The sequence below is a fragment of the Bolinopsis microptera genome, chromosome 2 (assembly GCF_026151205.1).
Source record: "Bolinopsis microptera isolate Bmic1 chromosome 2, MBARI_Bmic_1.0, whole genome shotgun sequence".
Taxonomy (NCBI): Eukaryota; Metazoa; Ctenophora; class Tentaculata; order Lobata; family Bolinopsidae; genus Bolinopsis; species Bolinopsis microptera.
Window position 1 is genome coordinate 7,626,708 of NC_087073.1, and position 14,343 is coordinate 7,641,050.

Sequence of the window (14,343 nt, forward strand, 5' to 3'; positions counted from 1 at the left end):
ACTTACTTAAGTCGGCTTCTTGGTCCGAGCAACTACAATTCCTCGCCACACGTCGCGGTCAAGCATAACAGATCTTATCTCTTCAACACAGGAAAGGCTGGTGTCCTTCTTTAGCATGTCCAGAAACGTAAGGTGGGGCCTCCCCGGTCTCCTGTATCCATGCTGAGGTTCCCAGAACAGAAGTTGGTTTGCCAGAAGGTCGTCATGCCTGGCTACATGTCCAGCCAGTCTCATTCTTCTGGAGGCTATCATCGCTGATGGCTTGGGGATGTTGCCGTATAAATCACTGTTGTTGATGATTTGTGGCCAACGTATGTTCAAGGCCATCCGGAGCATTCTAGTGTAGCATCCATTGATCCGCTTAGTCATGGATTGGCTTATCGTCCAAGCTTCAGAGCCGTACAGGAGTACGGGCTCAACCGTTGCTCGAAAGACACGGATCTTTAAGTCCCTGCGCATTCCAGACTTCCAGGTTGTCTTTAACTGATGACAGGCCCCCCATGCCTTTGCTTTCCTAACATCAAAGTCCTTCTCCGCACTCATTATTCTGCTTCCAAGGTAGACAAAGTCATCTACTTGCTCTATCTCCTGCCCACTTGCTGCTTTAATGACGGTAGAGTCAGACTCAGAGAGAAATTAGGTTACAAAACGAAATTAGGTTAAAAAACCCAAAATCGCCATATTCTTAACGAGGGGTCACCTTATCACGTGATGAATAAACTCGGCCATCTGAGAAGCTATAACTCTATTTTTTCAGGACAAACGTAATTCGAATGGCCAAACAAAATTCAATAAAATTTGGCTCGATCCGTCTATCCAAACTATCAAATAAATGTGAAAAAAAACCTTCACTTTTAAAAAATTAACTCGAATATTTTTCGATTTGACAAATTCCCCGAACCAGTGGAGGGTAGTAAGTCATACCAGAAAGAATTGGTTCAATTGGGCACTCAGTGACTGAGCTATCAAGGCCAACGTATACCCGATGACTTTTGGCCCGCCCCGTATTAAAAAGTAAAATTTCCTATTCAATCAATCATAGAAATATAAAATCAATACTCGAGTTAATTCGTTCTCTAGAAAGAAAAATAATTTAAAATATTGAAGTGGAGTCAGAAAAAAATTAGAAAATTACGGATCAGATGTAGAGGGATCAAAAGTAGAGAGATTGGAAGGAGAGGGATAAGAAGGAGAGGGATCAGAAGGAGAGGGATCAGAAGGAGAGGGATCAGAAGGAGAGGGATCGAATGGAAAAGGATCGGAAGGAGAGGGATCAGAAGGAGAGGAATCGGAAGGAGAGGAATCAGAAGGAGAGGGATCGGAAGGAAAGGAATCAGAAGGAGAGGGATCAGATGGAGAGGGGTCAGAAAGAGAGGGATCAGGCGGAGAGGGATCAGAAGGAGAGGGATCAGAAGGAGAGAGATTATATGGAGAGGGATCAGAAAGAGAGGGAACAGAGGGAGAGAGATCAGAAGGAGAGGAGTCAGAAAGAGAGGGATCAGAAGGAGAGGGATCGGAAGGAGAGGGATCAGAAGGAGAGGGGTCAGAAAGAGATAGATCAGAAGGACAGGGATCGGAAGGAGAAAGATCGGATGGAGAAAGATTGAAAGGAGAGGGATCGGTAGGATAAAGATCAGAAGGAGAGAGATCAGAAGGAGAGAGATCAGAAAGAGAGGGATCGGAATAAGAAGGATCTGAGGGAGAAGGATCAGAAGGAGAGGGATCAGATGGAGAGACATCAGAAGGAGAGGGATCAGAAGGCGAGGGATCGGAAGGAGAGGGATCGGAGGGAGAAGGATCAGAAGGAGAGGGATCGGAAGGAGAGACATCAGAAGGAGAGAGATCAGAAGGAGAGGGATCGGAAGGAGAGAGATCAGATGTAGTGGGCTCGGAAAGAGACAGATCGGAAGAAGAGGGATCGGAAGAAGAGGGATCAGAGGAGGTAAACCAATCAATGGTTATGGTAGAAAGTTTCGCAACTTTATAAAATATTTTAGCTGGGTAAAATTTAACCATATATTTTTTCAATCGGGCGCTGTATATGAAAGGATTGATAACTGAGTTTATTGGAAGTATGACAATAGAAAAGAGGCTGTACTGCGCTGAAGCGTCAATAACACCGAAGTAGTGAAGACCACTCACAATCACGAATGGTATCCAGCAAACAAAGTTTGTACCGATGATAGCAGCTATCTTTCGTTGTAGTTTTTGGTTCCTCCTTCGGACCATTTTGGACGTTGGGGTCTTTCCCTTTGTCAGAATGCCGGAATCTTTAATTGTTTTGGCGTTTATAAAGATATACGAAATAGCAACTATGGCAAAACAAAGAATGTTAATTGATAAAATTGTCAAACTGAACTGTCTCTGAGGATCATTCTGGCGAACAAAATATTTGAAGAGACACACTCCATCGTTACCATAAAAGTCAACCCTTCCTACTTTTCCATCCAAATTGCCATAATCATTTGAAAACATAGTCCTCATAAGACTCAAGATAAGTGACCACTTCAATGGCTGCCTCTTTGCCCTGCCAAAGTACCGCTGGATCACATCAAAATGCCTATCCTTTCCAGCTTGTTCGATAAATAGCTTCATGTCAGTATCGTAGGTCAATCCATTTACAAATAAGTCTTCGAAATATGGAAGCAAGGGTGCAAGAGCAATTAATGAGGTCACAATAATCACAGGAAATATCATCACCACAAACTGAACGAGAATTTTTGTAAAGCTCAATCTCAATCCAGAATTTGATCCCACCATACTGTTTTGAATACCAAAAACTCGACAGATACTGAGAATAGCTAACGAAACGACAGAGATCTGACTTCCAATCGTGCTGATTACCCCCAAAGCTGAACAATATTTACTACTCAGCCATTTCAACTGCCTTTTGCAGAAGTTTGCACCATATGTATAGTCAACAATTGCTAATGAAAATAGATACTGTCCGGTTAGGAAGTCTCCGATACTAATAACCATAATCATTATCTTGTTTGCCAGCATTGTGCGAGATTTGCATTTCTTCAAATCCGCCCCATTTTCAACCATAACAACGATATTAAAAATTGTCGCAAGGAAACCAATTCCAAAAGCGGCAATTTTTTGAGCTAATCCATTTATCACCTGCTTACCACACTCTTCATTACACTCATCCGACCAATCTTCACAATTTGCGGTGCCGTCACATTTTTGGGTGATTGGAATAAACGCACCACCACATTCGAAATGGTTTCCACAGTTCAGTTCATCTGAACTATCCCCGCAATTGTCAACCAGGTCACAGACTTTAGAATACTCCACACACAGATTGTTGGTGCAAGGGAAGTAATCATTGGTGTATTTTCCTGATTTTTTACTGACGAAAGTGAGGTGATTGTTATTGACCAATGTGTAGACTCTGTCCTTAAACTGGTCTTTGCAATCATTGTACTTAATTGAACTTGTGATAGGGCATTTTGTTGAATGCAGACACTTCCCAAGACAGCTCAAATAGATGTAAACTTCTCCATACAGATGGTTACAATTATACAGCATATTTGGATATATTACTTGCATCCTGCTGTAGACTCCATAGATAGTTTCATTAAAAACATTAAACTCATCAGATATGCAAGAACTCTGCTGGTGCTCAACGTCATGCAGGCCTTTGACGCAATAAGAAATAATTTTAAAAGTCTCAGCCGTATTAACCGTTGTAGAGACTCTTGTTTTGCCTCTACTCATTTCACATATGTTATTTTCATTTCCGCATGTCTCGAGGCCATCACATAGATCAGGCAGCTCAATGAATCCAACACGTTCGTATGAGCGGCATAAAAACACGTCTTGACAGTCTGGATTCTTTTTTGTGGCAAAACGTGTTGTTGCATGGAAACCACATGTAGGCCAATAAGTAGAATTTTCATCGAGACCGCCAAGACAGTCTTCGAGACCGTCGCCAAGCCATGATGTAGGAATACTTAAAGCTCCTTCGTGTCTGTAGTTCCTATAGCATCTCTCCTCAGTCATCGAGAGACACTCTGTCATGTCTTCGTCACTTCCATCCCCGCAGTCCTCCACTCCATCACATAACTGGTGTTTGTGGCAGGTGCAGTCAGCTGACGCCTCGATACACTGCAGGTCCATCTTGTTCTCGCAGAGTCCTCTCCTCACTTCGCCACACACCATCATTTTAGAGACAGTGCTAAAACCATACTCTTGGATATGGCACCTCACAGCTACTTTATTGAGGTCACTACAGTTAGTTTGGTCCATGTAATTTGAGCAATACGGCTTTACATAGAGCCCAGAACTAGAATTAGTTCTCTTGAAACCGGACATACCGGTGATGAAGTTGAAACCTTTACTGGTGGTGGCTGTGTGGTGGAACAATAGTGCAGCGCACCGGGTAAAATTGAATATGGGTCGGATAAATCTTTCGGTTCTTTTATATTTGGTGCTGGTACAGGAGGGAAAGTTGCTATCAATTGCAGGCTCACAAAACGATTCTTCACCTTTGGATAGTCCTGCAATCACACAGCCATGGACTCCATCACAAATTCCTGTGGGTTCCATGTATATGCGATTGTGACACCAAATTCCGTATCTGTAGCCATTACATTCACTTTCATCTTCACAGCTTTCCATTTCACATATATTGTTACAGATTGTCGATATGGAATTTTCTTCTTGTTCCACCTTTGGACATCCTATCTTTCCCAGGTTGGGAATGTTAGAGCAATTTATCTGTCGAGAGCATATCTCTCTAACAGGAAGTGCTTCAAGAAGTCGACCGGCCAGCTTACAAAGGAAGGATCCGCAGACAGAAATTTCATCATGGTCAGAAAAAACATTCCAATCAGCATTTGAACCACAAACCTGCAAATACGAAATTGAATTGTAGTCGAGAATGCATTCTTGCATTGTAAATACAGTGAAGTAAAGTGAAGTAAAGAGGAATTCTTTAATACGGAGGTGCTTTGTTAAATTCTCATAATGAAATAAAATTATTAGCTGCACATAAATATATTGACGACACATCTTACAACACTTACCATCATCCTACAACACACATTCTAATTCCCTTGGCATCCTACCATAGGACTGTCATACCCCAGAGGTAGGCAAAGCATCCACATGCTATCCTTTCGTGGACCACCCAGGCCCAGCCTCTCTTTTAAAAAAAGGAAAAAAAAGTATATTGACCTGAATGGAAAGCAAAAAATAAAATTCATTACCTGGTAGCCGAATGGGTCATTGCTACAAGTTGCATTAAACAGATTGGACCCCATGAACTGTAATTTATCCACAATCCAGTACGTCTCATCCGAGTAGGGACACTTGTACACATCAAATCCGTCAAAAATATTAGAGCAGGCAGTTTGTAGAAAACCGTTTGTTTCCTTAATCTTGCAAGACTGACCTCTCCCTGAAAATGGAGAAGAGGCTAGAGCTGTAGCGAGCTTGAAAAAATTAGCTGCAAAGTGAATTGTCACGATCAAAATATCGTATATACAGGGTGGGCCACAAAAGACTACCCATCCTTATCTCTTAAAATTGTAACAGCTCGCTGAGATCTCACTAATTATTTTATTTCAGAATGGAAAAGCGCCATAACTTACGTTCTGATTAATATTTTTGCTTCAAATTTTAAGAGAATGTCAATCATAATTAGACACAACTTCGTGCCAAGTTTTGTGTGAGTCTGAGCTTGTCTGACAAAGTTACCTCCTGAGCGTGCTAGCTTTAATTTCTCACCCAGAACTGTTTACATTGGTTAATAGGAACCACCAAAAAAATCCTGGGTAAAAAAATCAAAAAACCACCGGTTTATTTATGTTTTACCAATTCTATTCAGCATGATCCATTGCACATTCCATGCGAGAAGAACGATATAAACAAGCAGGAAGGATCATCTGTGATAGTCCTTATCAGTTAAAATATAGAGAGAATGGAATGTGCGATGTATCATGGTGAATAGAATTGGTAAAACGTGAATAAATCGCTGGTTTTTTTATTTTTTACCCAAATTTTTTTGTGATTTCTTTTAATCAATGTAAACAGTTCTGGGTGAGAAATTCAAGCTAACTCGCTCAGGGGCTAAATTGGTCAAATAAGCTCAGTGAAGCTCGCAATCACACAAAACTTGCCACAAAGGTTTAGCTACTTGTTATTAACATTCTGTGAAATTTAGAAGCAAAAATATTTATCAGAACATAAGTTATGCCACTTTTTGTTTTTAAAATAATTATCAAGATCTCAGCGAGCTGTTACAATTTTAAGAAATAAGGATGGGTAGTCTTTTGTGGCCCACCCTGTATATATATGTATATTATGTATATATAATACATATATTGTTAGTCAGCCACAACTGTCAGTAAAACAACGCCTTGACTTCAAATGTCGGTAAAATATGCCTTTACAGTCATCCTGATATAAAGACATGTCAAAACATTAATTATGCAATCAATCAAATAAATAGAAATTAAAAATTTAGAAATTAACGTAGCTCAGCAATTCAAATTACTGGTGGGTGAAAATCCCAAATGAGTGGTAGAGGTGAGAACTAAGATGAGAAGTACGGACTCGTTTAGGGGGAAAAGTACGTACTTGTACGCAACTTTGAAAAGTCCGACTCATACAACGTACGATTCAGATAGAAATTTTGGTTTTTGAATTATCATCATCGGGGCCGTTGTAAAATGTAATTGTTAATGGCCGATGTTAGAGAAAATATACCGTTCGCGAACAAATTGAACACAGAATTCTTAGGCCAGGCAAGCATTTAAAAGTAAAACAAAAATTCTAAAAAATTACTCGACAATTTACTTATTTAAACAGCTTGTTTCTCTTAAAGTTAAAATTTAAGTTAATCGACGATTGGAATATAGAAACACAAGTTTTTGAAAACGCTCAATATTAGTCCGTAACATGCGATTTAGAACTCTTCCATCGATTTCTAGAAGGAGAACTTTTCAGTAGAATTGAAAAGTACGTACGATACGAGTAAATTGAGAAGTCCGACTCATTCGTACTTCTCATCTTAGGGTGAGAAAATACAATATGCAGGGAAAAAATATATATATCGTATATATATATATCAGTAGTCAATGACTAGACAGTCATTGTCTATATATCAGTTCTGATTTTATACCTGAAGCAACGATAAATGCAGGAGTGAGAATGATGAATTGCGTCAACGAGATCGTATAACCTCTGAACATGGCTACTTTGTTGCTGACATAAATCTGTTAATAAGGAATTAATTCGAAGGACGATTGCCTTTTTATTTTTGTTACAAACTAGATAACCAGGCAACCAACCAAAAGTGGAACTAAATCGTGTTTTTTTTATTATGATTCATAAATACAACATCAATTTTATAATTATAGATGTATTGTGTCTTCAAAATTTAGTATAGAAGTATCCCAAAATTAAATATCAGACTGTTCACATTCACACATTTTCTCGCATAACTCACATTGGCCATTGCCTTGACATGGTTAACTGCCTTCCTTGTGTTGTTGGTTAATCTGAATAATATTAGCATGAACCCGTGTTCCTCTAAAGTGGTGTCAAAAGACATTAAGACATTAGAATATGTTATTTATTTAATTTGTGATTTCCATTTTTCGGAACCTAAATTATTTATTCCTTAGACAATTTTTTCTTTCTTTATACTGGTCAAAAGCCAATAAAAGCATTCGACCCAGCCAAAAAAGTTTCAAAATTATGTCTCTTACGCTTACAGCTGAAGACGATTTACACAAGTATTTTGAAAGCTCCTGCTAATAAAATCCGTTCGTATCAATTATATGTTTTAAATATCCCCCTCAGATGTCTCTTACGGTTTTCGAGGAAAGTCTTGTTAAAGTTGAAGTCGTGAAAATCATCTCATTTCAGATACGAAATGTATGTACTTAATATATATATATATAATCTTGCTACATAAAAAGCGAGACGATATATATATATGGATCCGTGCCATTTTACTGACACCACGGTATCAACTTTAACGCAACTTTCCGCAAAAACCGTAAAAGATTTACAACTGAAACTTTTTTGACTGGGTCAAATGCTTTAATGGCCTTCAAATCAGCATGAAAAAATAAAAAATTGGCCAAGGAATAATAATTTTAGTGCCCAAAATTTGGACTCCCAAGTGGTGTCAAAAACGCGAATTAAAAACTATTTAGGTAATAAATATTTCAGTCTCTCGAGTCTTGACACCACTTTCGGGTTAGACGGGTTCCTGCTAGTATATAATACGGCATTCGGATTACATAAAGATTCACACTATAGTGCATCGATAACTAAAATTAAAAACTGGCGATTCTTTACAAATTCTCACTTTTCAGTAACTGACTATATAAGGTCAACCAATCAAATATACAGGGGGCCATAGATCAATCAAATATTAAATAAGATGTTCTGCACGCGCGATTGAAATATGGATCATTCAAACAAAAAACAAACAAAGTTGAGTCCCCAACGGTCATTTTATTTTTATGCAACCATTTAAAAAGTTAAAAAGTTGTCCTTTCTTTGTATGATATATAAAGTTAAAATATATCATTTAAAAGGATCAGCGATGCTGAATGCTCTGCCATACACATTCATTTTTTTTGTCTGATATTCTATCCTGTCCCCTATGACTATAACTGATGCTTCTCCGGCCACACAGAATACAAATATTCTCTTTTAAGTAGGCAAAGGATTTAAGTAAAGTATATTAAAATATATCATTAAAGGTAGTTGAAATCATATTCCCACCAATGCAAATTTCTGATGAATCCGTGTATGCAACAAAGGGAAAATGCTCTTTTCAAATTATTACATGAAAAATAATTTAAAGAATTGCAACTACGGATCAGATTTAGAGTGATCAGATTTAGAGTGATCAGAAGGATAGGGATCAGAAAAAGAGGGATCAGAAGGAAAGAGATCGGAAAGAGAGGGATCAGAAGAAGAAAGATCGGATGGAGAAGGATCGGAAGGATAGGGATCAGAAAGAGAGGGATCAAAAGGAGAGAGATTGGAAAGAGAGAGATCGGAAAGAGAGGGATCGGAAGAAGAAAGATCGGATGGAGAAAGATCGAAAGGAGAGGGATCGGTAGGAGAAAGATCAGAAGATGAAAGATCAGAAGGAGAGATATCGGAAAGAGAGGGATCGGAAGAAGAAGGATCGGAGGGAATAGGATCAGAAGGAGAGGGATTGGAAGGAGAGATATAATAATGAGAGAGATCAGAAGGAGAGAGATCAGAAGGAGAGGGATCAGAGGAAGAGGGATCAGAGGGAGAAGGATCAGAGGGAGAGGGATCGGAAGGAGAAAGATCGGAAGGAGAGGGATCGGAAGGAGAAGGATCCGAGGGAGAGGGATCGGAAAGAGAGGGATCAGAACAAGAGGGATCGGAAGGAGAAGGAACCGAGGGAGAGGACTCGGAAGGAGAGGGATCAGAAGAAGAGGGATCAGAAGGAGAAGGATCAGAAGGAGAGGGATTGGGAGGAGAGGGATCAGAAGGAGAGGGATCGGAATAAAAGGGATTGGAAGGAGAGGGATCGGAATAAGACGGATCGGAAGGAGAAGGATCAGAAGGAGAGGGATCGGAAGGAGACGGATCAGAAAGAGGGGTAGAAGGATCCAATGGATCAAGGGGAATGCAATCGATGGGATTGGGAAGAATTTCGGCAACTTTATAAAATATTCTAGCTGGGTTAAATATAACCATACATTTGTTTAAAAAGGTGCTGTATATAAAAGGATTGATAACTGAGTTTATTGGAAGTATGACAATAGAAAAGAGGCTGTACTGCGCTGAAGCGTCAATAACACCGAAGTAGTGAAGACCACTCACAATAACGAATGGTATCCAGCAAACAAAGTTTGTACTGATGATAGCAGCTATCTTTCGTTGTAGTTTTTGGTTCCTCCTTCGGACCATTTTGGACGTTGGGGTCTTTCCCTTTGTCAGAATGCCGGAATCTTAATTGTTTTGGCGTTTATAAAGATATACGAAATAGCAACCATGGCAAAACAAAGAATGTTAATTGATAAAATTGTCAAACTGAACCGTCTCTGAGGATCATTCTGGTGAACAAAATATTTGAAGAGACACACTCCATCGTTACCATAAAAATCAACCCTTCCTACTTTTCCATCCAAATTGCCATAATCATTTGAAAACATAGTCCTCATAAGACTCAAGATAAGTGACCACTTCAATGGCTGCCTCTTTGCCCTGCCAAAGTATCGCTGGATCACATCAAAATGCCTATCCTTTCCAGCTTGTTCGATAAATAGCTTCATGTCAGTATCGTAGGTCAATCCATTTACAAATAAGTCTTCGAAATATGGAAGCAAGGGTGCAAGGGCAATTAATGAGGTCACAATAATCACAGGAAATATCATCACCACAAACTGAACGAGAATTTTTGTAAAGCTCAATCTCAATCCAGAATTTGATCTCACCATACTGTTTTGAATTCCAAAAACTCGACAGATACTGAGAATGGCTAACGAAACAACAGAGATCTGACTTCCAATCGTGCTAATTACCCCCAAAGCTGAACAATATTTACTACTCAGCCATTTCAACTGCCTTTCGCAGAAGTTTGCACCATATGTATAGTCAACAATTGCTAATGAAAATAGATACTGTCCGGTTAGGAAGTCTCCAATACTAATAACCATAATCATTATCTTGTTTGCCAGCATTGTGCGAGATTTGCATTTCTTCAAATCCGCCCCATTTTCAATCATAATAACGATATTATTGTCGCAAGGAAACCAATTCCAAAAGCGGCAATTTTTTGAGCTAATCCATTTATCACCTGCTTACCACACTCTTCATTACACTCATCCGACCAATCTTCGCAGTTTGCGGTGCCGTCACATTTTTGGGTGATGGGAATAAACGCACCACCACATTCGAAATGGTTTCCACAGTTCAGTTCATCTGAACTATCCCCGCAATTGTCAACCAGGTCACAGACTTTAGAATACTCCACACACAGATTGTTGGTGCAAGGGAAGTAATCATTGGTGTATTTTCCTGATTTTTACTGACAAAAGTGAGGTGATTGTTATTGACCAATGTGTAGACTCTGTCCTTAAACTGGTCTTTGCAATCATTGTACTTAATTGAACTTGTGATAGGGCATTTTGTTGAATGCAGACACTTCCCAAGACAGCTCAAATAGAGGTAAACTTCTCCATACAGATGGTTACAATTATACAGCATATCTGGATATATTACTTGCATCCTGCTGTAGACTCCATAGATAGTTTCATTAAAAACGTTAAACTCATCAGATATGCAAGAACTTTGCTGGTGCTCAACGTCATGCAGGCCTTTGACGCAATAAGAAATAATTTTAAAAGTCTCAGCCGTATTAACCGTTGTAGAGACTCTTGCTTTGCCTCTACTCATTTCACATACGTTATTTTCATTTCCGCATGTCTCGAGGCCATCACATAGATCAGGCAGCTCAATGAATCCAACACTTTCGTATGAGCGGCATAAAAACACGTCTTGACAGTCTGGATTCTTTTTTGTGGCAAAACGTGTTGTTGCATGGAAACCACATGTAGGCCAATAAGTAGAATTTTCATCGAGACCGCCAAGACAGTCTTCAAGACCGTCGCCAAGCCATGATTTAGGAATACTTAAAGCTCCTTCATGTCTGTAGTTCCTATAGCATCTCTCCTCAGTCATTGAGAGACACTCTGCCATGTCTTCGTCACTTCCATCCCCGCAGTCCTCCACTCCATCACATAGCTGGTGTTTGTGGCAGGTGCAGTCAGCTGACGCCTCGGTACATTGCAGGTCCATCTTGTTTTCGCAGAGTCCTCTCCTCACTTCGCCACACACCATCATCTTAGAGACAGTGCTAAAACCATACTCTTGGATATGGCACCTCACAGCTACTTTATTGAGGTCACTGCAGTTAGTTTGGTCAATGTAATTTGAGCAATACGGCTTTACATAGAGCCCAGAACTAGAATTAGTTCTCTTGAAACCGAACATACCAGTGATGAACTTGAAACCCATACCGGTAGTGGCTGTGTGGTGGAACAATAGTGCAGCGCACCGGGTAAAATTGAATATGGGTCGGATAAATCTTTCGGTTGTCATATATTTGGTGCTGGTACAGGAGGGAAATTTGCTATCAATTGCAGGCTCACAAATCGATTCTTCACCTTTGGATAGTCCTGCAATCACACAGTCATGGACTCCATCACAAATTCCTGTGGGTTCCATGTATATGCGATTGTGACAATAAAGTCCGTATCTGTAGCCATTACATTCACTTTCATCTTCACAGCTTTCCATTTCACATATATTGTTACAGATTGTCGATATGGAATTTTCTTCTTGTTCCACCTCTGGACATCCTATCTTTCCCAGGTCGGGAATATTAGAGCAATTTATCTGTCGAGAGCATATCTCTCTAACAGGAAGTGCTTCATGAAGTTGACCCCGCTTACAAAGGAAGGATCCGCAGACAGAAATTTCATCATGGTCAGAAAAAACATTCCAATCAGCATTTGAACCACAAACCTGCAAATACGAAATTGAATTGTAGTCGAGAATGCATTCTTACATTGTAAATACAGTGAAGTAAAGTGAAGTAAAGAGGAATTCTTTAATACAGAGGTGCTTTGTTAAATTCTCATAATGAAATAAAATTATTAGGTGCACATAAGTATATTGACCTGAATGGAAAGCAAAAAATAAAATTCATTACCTGGTAGCCAAATGGGTCATTGCTACAAGTTGCATTGAACAGATTGGACGCCATGAAATGTAGTTTTTCCGCAATCCAGTACGTCTCATCCGAGTAGGGACACTTGTACACATCAAATCCATCAAGAATATTAGAGCAGGCAGTTTGTAGAAATCCGTTTGTTTCCTTAATCTTGCAAGACTGACCTCTCCCTGAAAATGGAGAAGAGGCTAGAGCTGTAGCGAGCTTGGAAAAATTAGCTGGCTTAATGCTGCAAAGTGAATTGTCACGATCAAAATATCGTATATATATATATTATATATCAGTTCTGATTTTGTACCTGAATCAACGATAAATGCAGGAGTGAGAATGATGAATTGCATCAACGAGATCGTATAGCCTTTGAACATGGCTACTTTGTTGTTGACATACATCTGTTAATAAGGAATTAATTCGAAGGACGATTGCCTTTTTATTTTTGTTACAAACTATATAACCAGGCAACCAACCAAACGTAGAACTAAATCGTGTTTTTTTTACTATGATTTATAAATACAACATCAATTATATAATTAATTATATAATTATAGATGTATTGTGTCTTCTAAATTTACTATAGAAGTATCCCAAAATGAAATGTCAGACTGTTCACATTCACACTTTTTCATGCATAACTCACATTGGCCATTGCTTTGACATGGTTAACTGCCTTCCTTGTGTTGTTGGTTAATCTGAATAATACTAGCATGAACCCGTTTTCCTCTTAAGACATTAGATCATGTTATTTATTTAATTTGTGTTTTTGAGACCAACTTGAAGTCCATTTTTCGGAACCTAAATTATTAATTTGTTTGTTTGTTTGTTTTTAGAACCCGTCCCCAATCTCGTATCGGAAAATTACTAAACTCAGGTCTGAGTGTAAATACGGGTGGTACCTGCAAGAGTGTTCATTAAGCATTAAATTATTTATTCCTTGGCTAATTTTTTCTTTCTTTATACTGGCCAAAAGCCAACAAAAGCATTCGACCCAGCCAAAAAAGTTTCAAAATTATGTCTCTTACGGTTTTCGAGGAAAGTCTTGTTAAAGTTGAAGTCGTGGTGTCAGTAAAATGGTAACAGATATATAATCTTAAATTTGATCCTTCGAACAGCTGTTGAGCAATGAAACGCAAACATAATCTTATCAAAATGAATATATTTCTTTTATCTTCAGCATTTAATCAGTCACATAATCTCAAATTATTTGTTATATAGTAGTGTTGAAAGTATTAAAACTCAATATAAACAGATATATACAGATATATACAGGGTGGCCCAAAAGTGACTACCCACACGCAACCTCTTAATAACTCACGTAATTCGTCTCCAAATTGCACCAAAATTTCAGAGATTATAGATATGGGTCAAACTTAGATTTACTGAAAGTTTCGTAAACCACGCCCAATTACAGTGGGCGTGGCGTGACACTCCCTCTTTTTCACTATTATCTTCATAAAATGAGAACGCTTTAAGCTAAGAACTCAAAATTGTTTGCACACATTTGGCTTGCTGATTTAAACCTTTTCGAAAGTTTCAAGTTCATTGCTCAAAATTTGGCTGAGTAATGACCATTTCAAAATCCATCGGATACGAGATCC

General features: G+C 38.9%; 1 protein-coding gene across 1 annotated transcript in view; it reads right to left on the minus strand.

Moving 5' to 3' along the window:
• LOC134811531 (uncharacterized) overlaps positions 1-13,963 on the minus strand; it is an 84,110-nt gene extending 70,147 nt beyond the window's left edge. The window contains exon 1 of the mRNA XM_063818401.1: positions 13,940-13,963. The gene's annotated coding sequence lies outside the window, so the exon portion shown is untranslated. The remainder of the gene's footprint in view (positions 1-13,939) is intronic.
• Between the last annotated feature and the right edge of the window lie 380 nt (positions 13,964-14,343).